The sequence below is a fragment of the Schistocerca cancellata genome, chromosome 1, assembly GCF_023864275.1.
Source record: "Schistocerca cancellata isolate TAMUIC-IGC-003103 chromosome 1, iqSchCanc2.1, whole genome shotgun sequence".
Taxonomy (NCBI): Eukaryota; Metazoa; Arthropoda; class Insecta; order Orthoptera; family Acrididae; genus Schistocerca; species Schistocerca cancellata.
In genome coordinates, this window is record NC_064626.1 from 401,033,757 (window position 1) to 401,044,142 (window position 10,386).

Genomic DNA, 10,386 nt, shown 5'->3' on the forward strand with positions numbered 1-10,386 from the left:
AATTAAGACTGTGGTAGTATGTTTCTGAATATTTTGGTGTGAATGAGGACGATAGTAAGAAATCTAGCATGTGTCAGTATGTAAAATAATAAAATTAATATGAAAAATGTTTCTTGGCATGAACCATAGCGCTGCCAGAGAGCCCGTCACGACATGCTAACATGTCATAAGAGGTTCAGATTTAGGTTTCTGTTAACAGCTGTAACGAATTTCTAATTAAACTGTGCGGTGTTATTTTCACCATGAGAAATTAAAAATATACTCATCAGATATTTAAAGAAATGAAACGTCCTTCATGTTTCATTTGCGTTATGATGGTTGTGAAAAACTGTGCTCTATCAGCCATTTCTTGTTTTCCTTACCGACCGTTTAAATTTTGCCCTTGGTTGTTTGGAGAAAAAATTTAACACTTCGGAATTTTTTGTGATGTTTCATGTGAAAGTTTCTTAGTTAGAGGAACGCCACGTCTCGTCGGTTTTCCTGATACATGAGGCGTTATTGATAATACTTAATAAATAATAACATTCCCCCCACCTCACTTGGAAGAGAGCTGTAAACAGTCTTAGAAAAGATCTGAATTTTTTGTCGTCAGCTTAAAAAATAACAAACATATTAACAGCAATGAAAAAACTATTTTATAACATCCTGACAGAACTTAGAACTGTCGCTGTGGAGAGTTCTAAGTACTGTATGTTAGTGTGGAATTAAGAATGGCGGAATCGTGTACTTAATGTTCAAGAGTTTTTGGCTGTGCGCTCATTCGGGCAGAGTTTCCTCTACGATAGTTAAATTTCTGAGCAGTAAACTGAGATATTTACATTTTTTTCGAGAACTCACCCACTCATTCTTATCCTTGGATCGAAGTTTAACGGTTTCCTTTTAGTACTCATGTGGATGACCCCACACTTTTCGTTATTTAGGGTCAACTGCCAATTTTAGCACAATTCAGGTATTTTTTCTAAATCGCTTTGCAATTTTTTTTGATTTTCTGATGACTTTCTTAGTCGATAAACGGCAGCGTCATCTGCAAACAACCTAATACGGCTGCTCATATTGTCTCGCAAATCGTTTATGCAGATAAGGAACAGCAAAGGGCCTGTAACACTACGTTGGGGAACGCCAGAAATCGCTTCTGTTTTACTCGATGACTTTCGTCAGTTACTACGACCTGTGACCTCTCTGACAGGAAATCACAAATCCTGTCACATAACTGAGACGATATTCCATAAGCATGGAATTTCACTACAAGCCGCTTGTGTGGTACAGTGTCAAAAGCCTTCCGGAAATCCAGAAACGCGGAATCAATCTGAAATCCCTTGTCAATAGCACTCAAGACTTCATGCGAATAAAGAGCTAGTTGTGTTTCACAAGAACTATGTTTTTGAATCCATGTTGACTATGTGTCAATAGGCCGTTTTCTTCGAGGTAATTCATATTTTTCGTACACAATATATGTTCCAAAATCCTGCTGCATATCGACGTTAATTATATGGGCCTAGTGAATTATTAGAAAATATAACGGATTACAAAGCGTGGAAATGGCAGTAGCAGAAGTAGGAATAGAAAGAATAGAATTCGACATTCTTTACACTTTGACGGGTCGCCGAATTTAACTGTTTGGATATTATGCTGCGTGATTTAAATTAATAACAGTGGTATACGTGATAGGCCGTAGTGATGTCTGGTTTCGGGTCCTCAGATTTCTTAGTATTTTATTTGTTGCCAAAAATAACATGAGCAATATGTGGTATGATGGTGACAGCTTACACTGCGGTCATATATAAGCAACAAAATACTGTATAATCGGTGTAACATTGTTTAAATATGTTGTTGTAAATTATTCTTTAATATGCAACGAAAAGATGAGGGTGCAAATTTATCTCTGAAACTTTTCGATGGTCACTGCATATAATTAACTAGTATTTCTTTTGCAGTCTGTGCATGCACACACTTTATACCTCATACAGAGAGAACTCGTATGCTGTCCTGATGTACAGTTTCGAAAGCAATACGCCTCTCGCTACAAATAATAACACATAAAAGCAGTTTCCAAGTTTTCAATGATATGTACAGTAGCTCTGACTTGCACATGGTGTAACTAGTAGAATTTTTTATCCTAGACATTACTGCCATCTTTTCAGATAAAAGACCTATGCTAAAGAAAAACAGAGAATCACTAACATCCACGTTTATCGAACAGCCTAGTCAGTATGAACTAAACAACCTAAATATTTCTTGCCTTGGAGTGTGCCCTGCCAGAAACCATATGCTTATAGATTATTGGGCGTCATCACTGAGTAGCCTATTGTTGACTGACTTTTAACAACGCATACTAGTAGACCGTCCACGTAGACACAGTTCTTTGAACACTATGATATCTATTGATATATTCGTAAATAAATTACCTATTTCTCAATGAACACGAAATTATGTTTCGTGCAAGGTGACATGTTATGACATTTAGTATTTAAATTCTTGAAATGACTGTAATGGAGAAAAGCAATTTTGTAATAATTTTTGACAGTTGCCCGAGTAGAAAGATTGTTGACGCCATATTCTTTTTTAACGTTCGCTGTTAGAAAGATTAACACAGCATCCCTGACACCTCCAACTGTGACGGTGACTCAAAAGTATACTGCACATAGATAGCGTATTTATTTGCGAATAACAGGTTTCGACGGAATTAGCCCATCTCACTTTGACACGGATGCTGACAAAGCAGACCAGCTTATGGAGATAACAACAAACACCCTTTAGACCGGAAGATTGCTTTACTCTGTGGAAACCGATCATTACAACAAAAATACGAATCTGTGCTTTGTTCATTTAATCATCGAGCAAGATCACTGTTTCCCTTTGTGTGTGGACACACCTTACACCTCTTACAAACAAGACACATATGGTCTATTGACGTACTGAAAAGTAAGTTTCTCTTAGTAAAGATACGAAATATATTTTTTTTTAATTTTTAACACTGTATCTCTATCGGCTAGAGACTTACTTATGACGTAAAATTACCGGTGAGAAAAAGTATGAGCGTACTCGTAAAACCATATTACTCCGTAGATTCTCTGTTCACTTCCATTAGAAATATAGCTGGCCTTGTGTACATTTTATAATTGTTCGGAATAAATACGGAGTAAGAATGCAATAACGGGCACATCTGTTCGTTCTGAAATTACTGTAGATTCTTTACTTTCAAACTTCAGACTCAGTTGAGAAAGGAAGTAAATACACGGAGTGATCGGTAATTCGCAATTGAGAAAATCAGCAACGAACTTTACTTAGTCATATAATTTTCGACAGCAAGAAAACGCTGTTTGCACTCTTAAGACTGTTGTCTCTACAATAGCGCCTATTTCATAAAATTGTATGCTACGGAAATAAATGTGTGCTTTTTGCGGGTTAATATGAAAAAGCAATGATGCTGAAATTTTCTCTCCCTTTGCTGTAACATTCGTATTTGTTTACCAATCGTACTATGGAAATTTCAGAGTATAGAAAAAAGTCCCCATTTACTAAACTGTACGCAGAAAAGCGAGTCATAATGTGTGTCTTTGATCAGTAATCTTGGTGGATGCACTGTATCCTCAAACTTATAATTTCACAGTGATTGAAAATATTTCAGGTAACTTTATTCTTAATATATTAGTGTACAAATTTCGTCAGCCGTAGCCGAAACTGCGCCAGCGTACTTAAAAACATGAGTGGGAAAGAGATAATGGTCACAAATTAAACCTGCGGACTGATTTGCCGTGCTACCTCCTAGGTAGCGAAATATTCACGTGCAGTTAAAATAAGGTTTCAGTGACACAGCTGCAGATCATCGTACAGTACTGTTCCTCGTGGTCGATTGTGTCCTGTCTTTCAAAGAGATGCTAAGCAGAATATTTATATCTTACTATATGAAACAAGCACGCAAGGAACCAAAACGGAAAATCGTCAGAACAGTCAAGAGGAAGTGATAAATCGAAGTATCAACTTCCTAATTTCTAAGGTTCATTTGGAACCAATGTTTTAGATTACTTATCCTCTTCCTGAAAACACATGCAACTTAATCATCTCTCACTGAAGTGTTTTATGTACAATATTATTTCCATTATAACGTGTAGAATAAAACCGGAAACATTATCGCAAGAATTACAGTTTTACACAAATTATATTAAGACGATATTTATAAGTACGTGCAAGCTCTGCAAGAATTTGACTCTGTGACTTAAGCAGTACCCAACAAAGCTAAAAAAAAAAAAAAAAAGGAGTATTATTCTCTACTTCACGGTCTCACATTTGCAGTGTGAGTTAAGAATTAATACAGTATGCAAAAGAAAGTTTTTGACATTTGTTTTCGTTGAATGCATTAAAACTGTTCAAGACACTGGAATGTATACTAGGCGTCACCGCCAATTTTTAGGTTATTTCGAATGCACCATCTTTAATTCTTCATGTAAGTGGAAATAATTTAGTAGTAATAAAAAAATAATTGTCTACAAACAAATTTGTATCTTCCCTCTGTGGCATTGTGACTGAAAACGAAATTCAGTTAAAGAAAGTTATTTGTTTCCACTGCTTACCTAGACATCTCAAAAAAATCATAATGGTGACTATTATATTTTTTTGACATAATTTCAGATGATTAGGTGTTTCTTTAACTGGATTATTTCTGCATTTTCCCTTTTTCTTGTTAATCGTACTTTATCCACGAGCTATGAATTTTTTGTGTACTAAATTACGCACTCTGTATTTAATAACAATTTATCTCATCTTTCTGTTTTCACGCCTATTTCCTGGGGAACCCTTATTTTAGCTTCAGTAGCGGAAGCAGAAGTGCGGTTTACTACTTTATTTCCGCGTATTTCGTTACTGCATTACAACTCTTATGTATATTTCTTCTCCCCTGCATCACATTAATTTGCTGCTTCTTGAGGCTAATCGGAATGCTACGTGTCGTCGGTTCTTCTGTCACTAACTGTTTAGTATAAATACAGTCTGTATTAATATGTGTAATATTTATAATGAAAAATAAGGCAAAGACTTTTCATTGACCTTAGGCACGCATGTGAGAAAGGATTTTGGAATCTTGAGAACCCATTGGCAGATATTAATGGAAAAATATTTCGCTCACACATTATGCGAAGTGAAACAGAATGATTAATAAAGTGATGCCATGTATCGACAGTGAAACGCTCGCTGTGTATTCAGATATTGATCGGTAACGCTTAATGTAATTATTGTTTTGTTTTATTTAGTATTTAGAAAATTTAACCATCTACAACACTTGTTTACATTGTATACTTAATCGTTCAGGGAAAATACATAAATGCATATTTACAGTATTAAAAATTCAGCCGTCACAGTTGTATTCCAAAATAAGATTTTAACAACTAGCACAACGAGTAAATCAAAAATTTTTGTTAGTTAACACTATTTCTTAAATTTAATAATAAGCGATACAGAGAAATGAAGATATGAACATTATTAAAAACTGTCACAGTTTTTTCCAAAATAAGATTTTAACAATTAGCACGACCAGTAAATCAGACATTTTTTTATCAGTTAACACTATTTATTAAATTTAATAATAAGCGATACAGAGAAATGAAGATACGAATATTATTAAAAACTGCTGCTTTTTCCACATACTTCTAAGGAAATTAGCAATCGCTTTGGAAAGACAGATGTCTTTAGCAAAGAAACTAGAAGGAGCTTAATGAGGGAGATGGTATCCTATATTCGTCACTGTCTTAAAAAGTTCCTCTCTTTCACTGTCAAATTTGATACACGAAAACAAGGTGTGGTTTACATAAACTTCTGACTCAGGATCACACTCACATATAGGAGAAGCGTACATATGGATTCCGCATGGTGTTTCGTCAATTCCTTGGAAAGTTTGGTTCCCTCCTGAACAATTAAAGATTACAGTAGTTACAGTTCCTTGTGTTCAAAGAACGTGTGATTTCCTCAGTGTAGACATAAATGGTTGAAGATTTTATTTCTGCGGGACAACATCTGCACAAAATACGAAGTAAACCATCTTACATTCATCCAACCCTTGTTAAAAAATATCGTGTACCGAAGATAATGTATATTATTATGATATGACAAACACAGGTAATGTACCTCTTTCATCGTGATTGAACAAATCGCAGTCATCTGAAACACTCTTTTATTATAGATGCAAATAACATTAGCTACGAAGCTGCTCTAAATGTCTGTACTATGTTTGTGCTTAGAAATACCGTAAACCATCACAATAACGTTGTAAGAAAACTGCCACTGATTTCCCAGTTCTAGATTATGGAGGAACAGCAGCCAATTGCTTACTAGTTGTAATAAGCTTACTTATAAAAAAATGTTGTCACTCGTCATGCAGGTTATAGCGGTTTTTGATACTTGAAACTTCATAATAAACGGATTTGACATAGCTAGTAACATACGCGTATTCCTTTAGAATTTTCGGATTCCTAAATTCATTGTTCATATTCGTAAACAATTAGATATAGACTTTTAAACCAACATATAAAACTCTACTCTTTGTCAAGATAAGATGACAAATTCTGTTAGTTCTGCAGACATTGTTCTTTCTTATTAAACCTCATAAAAGCCATTAAGGATTAACTTTTCTGGAAGTGAGTCTAACAACTGCAAGATATTTTAAGAGTCGTCCGTAAATTATTGTTTTTTTTTTAAACAACACTGTTATTGCTTGAGTTCTGTAGAACACATACTTTACAAGATTCAAATATTAATATGTTACTTGAGGAGACACTTCTGTATCACAACAAAAACGCGAAAAGTTTTAATAACTTGTAGCCATTTTGACTATATTCAGTAAGTTGAGAGAAATTTCGGAGTGTGAAACATGGTGTTGTGAGGTTCTTGATTAGTATTCCAGTTTTGTGAACAAATTTTTGCATGTTATTTGTCTGAATGTCAAGATATTTTACTTAGCGTTATTTCACTGTACAAGCACAAGAAGTGAAATACGTACGTTACTAGATCAGCTAGGCGCGCACTACACACACACACACACACACACACACACAACACACACACACACACACACACACACACACACACACAAACACGAGCATCGGCACACAGACACTATCGATTGGCTGGCAACAGGAACTTCAGAAAAGTTTTTTGGTTTCCATTTTGTGCACCGCCACTTCCCATTTGCTAGCCTAAAAACTTGAATCAGCATCCCTCCATAATAAAGGACGAGGAAAATATGTTAGTATCATCCACTGAAAATATTCTGTGTAAGGTTTCCAGAAAATTAAAAAAAGTTTAGTGTGAAATTTTATTGTGAAATAACAGAAGCGTTTTGTTATTAATTATTACTTGTGTTACATATTGTGTCAAACCATTACTCTGTGTTATTTAAGTAATTTTTCGTTATTTACACTGCTTAACAACTACTTTTTAGCAGCATTTTTTAGTAAATTTGTTTTAGCAAATTTAGACATTTTAGGAAATTTGTAACACAGTTTTATTCCTTGATAGTAAATGCTGTTTTGATTTTTTTTGTTTATGCTTTGTTGGTGTTTGTTTATTCTAGACTTAATTCCGTAGGCACGGTGATAGCTGATTGTGCAATAACACTGAATGTTATCTTTTTCGTGGAACTGACTGGTAAATATTCTCATAGGGTGAAGTTAAAAATCCCAGTAGTCTTTAACTAATCTTTATAAACTTGATTACTGTTTTTGGTTATTGCCCTATCCTGCAGTTTTAAAACTGTATTCATATTTTGCGCATTTATTCCCCAGAATAGAATTCCACATCTGCAAAGTGCGTGCAGTTGACTGTTCACGAGTGAGAATCCAACTAGTGCCTACAGGAAACTCCCGACCACAGTCTAGCAGAAGGACCCTGAGATGTCACGGAAGCTAAAGCACTGACCACTGCCTGTTGGATTAATGTCCACACACAACTGTAACGCATATGACTTATCATAACTAACATTTACAGCCATGAATATTAGGATTGGAGAATTTCGCATAGTGTCCATGCCAAAGGAGTCAGTTACGCAACTATTTTTCGGTGCCTGGCATAAGCTTGCTTGTTAGTTTTTAATCCAGATGTGTTCCTACATCCATATCCGCTCACAGTGAACTCTGTAGAAATGCCTTCCAAAAATTTTTGGAGAAAAGAGCAGAACTCTAAGAAGTTCTTCTTGATCAGCTGTATCACAAGAATTTAAGAAAATGTTAAATTTTTACAGTTATTAGCTGCAACAGGGTGTTTCACTTTTGGTAGTTTTTGTAACGTTGAAAATGGGAAGATTTCGGTATGTCTAGCTTACTGAGACAAATAGCAGAAGCTTATAATCAACGTTTCTTCTATTGCTCCTGAGTTGCAAGTAAAGAATCAAATTGTTTCAATACTTTTTCAAACCTTTGCAGTTTCAATGTTACTGCTAGAACAATACATTTTAAATTTTTCGCAAATGTTAACAGAGTCCAAAGTGTAATGTTCACAGTCGACAGTGCTTGATTATTAGGTATTTTATTCTGTAAGTTGCCTTTCAACCTGTGTGGGCAAAAATGTTTACGTAAGTGACAGACTGATATAAATTACACCATCTTTCTTCATTCTGATTTACCCATCACATGAAGATTCCACGTACCAGTCCTACTTCAGTGCGAACGCAATTTATAGAGTCCATCATAACAACTATGTCTTTATGGGTGGAGACATAGTACCTATAACCATTATGTAAACACTACTTTGAGCAGTCATGGAAGGTACCTATAATCATTTTCGGAATAATGACATAATTCAGGCGCTGTCTGCACCACTGCTGAAATATGTTTCTTCATCACCATACGTGTACTGTTTTGTTTAGCAGAAATACCGCCAAGAACGAGAAATTATCTTATTCACATTTTGTCTCACCTAAATTCCAAAAACAGCTATACAACTGAACTGAAACTGATATGTGGTAGGTAGAAGATAAAAGAGTTTCGTTGCTAGTAAGTGTCAGATCTATTTTTGATTATAAAGTAGATCAAGGCTGTAAATGTTACGCAATTTTCCGGCAACTAATGTTGATTTTACTCATGACTCATATTTTAACACGTCCATAAACGTTTGATTTAACAAGGTATATGTTTTCTATAAAGCAGTGGACGCAAGATCGTGGCATGAACGCATTTTTATACTTGATAAAACTTCGTAATACGTAATTTCGCTTCTTGCGCCTATTATAAATAAGCCCATACCTGCTCAGGTGAAAATGAAATTTCACACTTTTCCGAATAGTTTCATTGTTTCCTGGTACTAGTGACGTGTAGTTGAATTCACAGTAGTTGTATTCGTAGTGTTATGACTACAGTATAATGGTTTTAAGTCTGCTGCACCTAACTGGTTACGAAATAATGCAGAAACTGACTCAAAGGGCTGTGAATCGGAGGCAAAATTTGGAAAACCGCATAAAGTCTTCAACTGCAAGCATTCAAGAGTATTATGGACTAAGTGTCAAGTAAGGCAGCAACTTTTATTTATCCACATCTCACGAATGCCAATATTTCGTACTGAAATTTGTCCACATTATATTGTTAACATGGATTTTCGCTCTAGTGAGCAGATTTAGAAAATTTCTTTTCATTATATGCTTATTGCAATTGAATCACAATTCAGGCAAGAAAAGAACAGAAGGTTCTGAAATGTGGTGCTACAGAATAATGCTGAGTAATTAGTGAGTACATCGACTGATTAATGAGGAGGTACTAAATCGCAATGGCGAAGAAAGACATTTATGGTGCGACTTGACCAAAAGGGTGGATCAGTTCAGAGGACACGTCTTGAGACATCAAGATGTAGGTTGCCACTAGTTATTCTGAGATAAGGAGACTTACACAGGGCAGATTAGTGTGGAGAGATGCATCAAAACAGTCTCTGGACTGAGAACTATAACAAAAACAATTGATTCTTTTGAAAGGGCCTAGTCTGTTTGTTTCCAATAGCACGGCTCCTTGGCGGGCAATAGAACAGTGAAGTAAATGATGCGTATTTCATAAAATGTCGATTTGTTAGTTATACCTCGTCTTTGTGCAGGAGACATTGCACATATGATGCACTAGGGATTCCGCAAATTTCCTTGTCGATCTCGTTCTAAAATCGGTTATCTTGCACTGTTTAGTTTTTGTACGTGTCCAGTAGCGCTCCAGATTTCTGTCTAAGAAGAATATTTAATTTACAGGGCATGATCCTCATTCTAGAAAATAAAATTTGAATGTGTAATTTTTTGTTGTTTCCTCATGGAATTAGCGGAACTTTCGTCAATCTTTTGTCTTCATTCTAATAGAATTATTTTAAGTGAATAAACCACATCAAATCGTTACTGCTAAAAAATATAAATAATATTCTGTTCCATACACT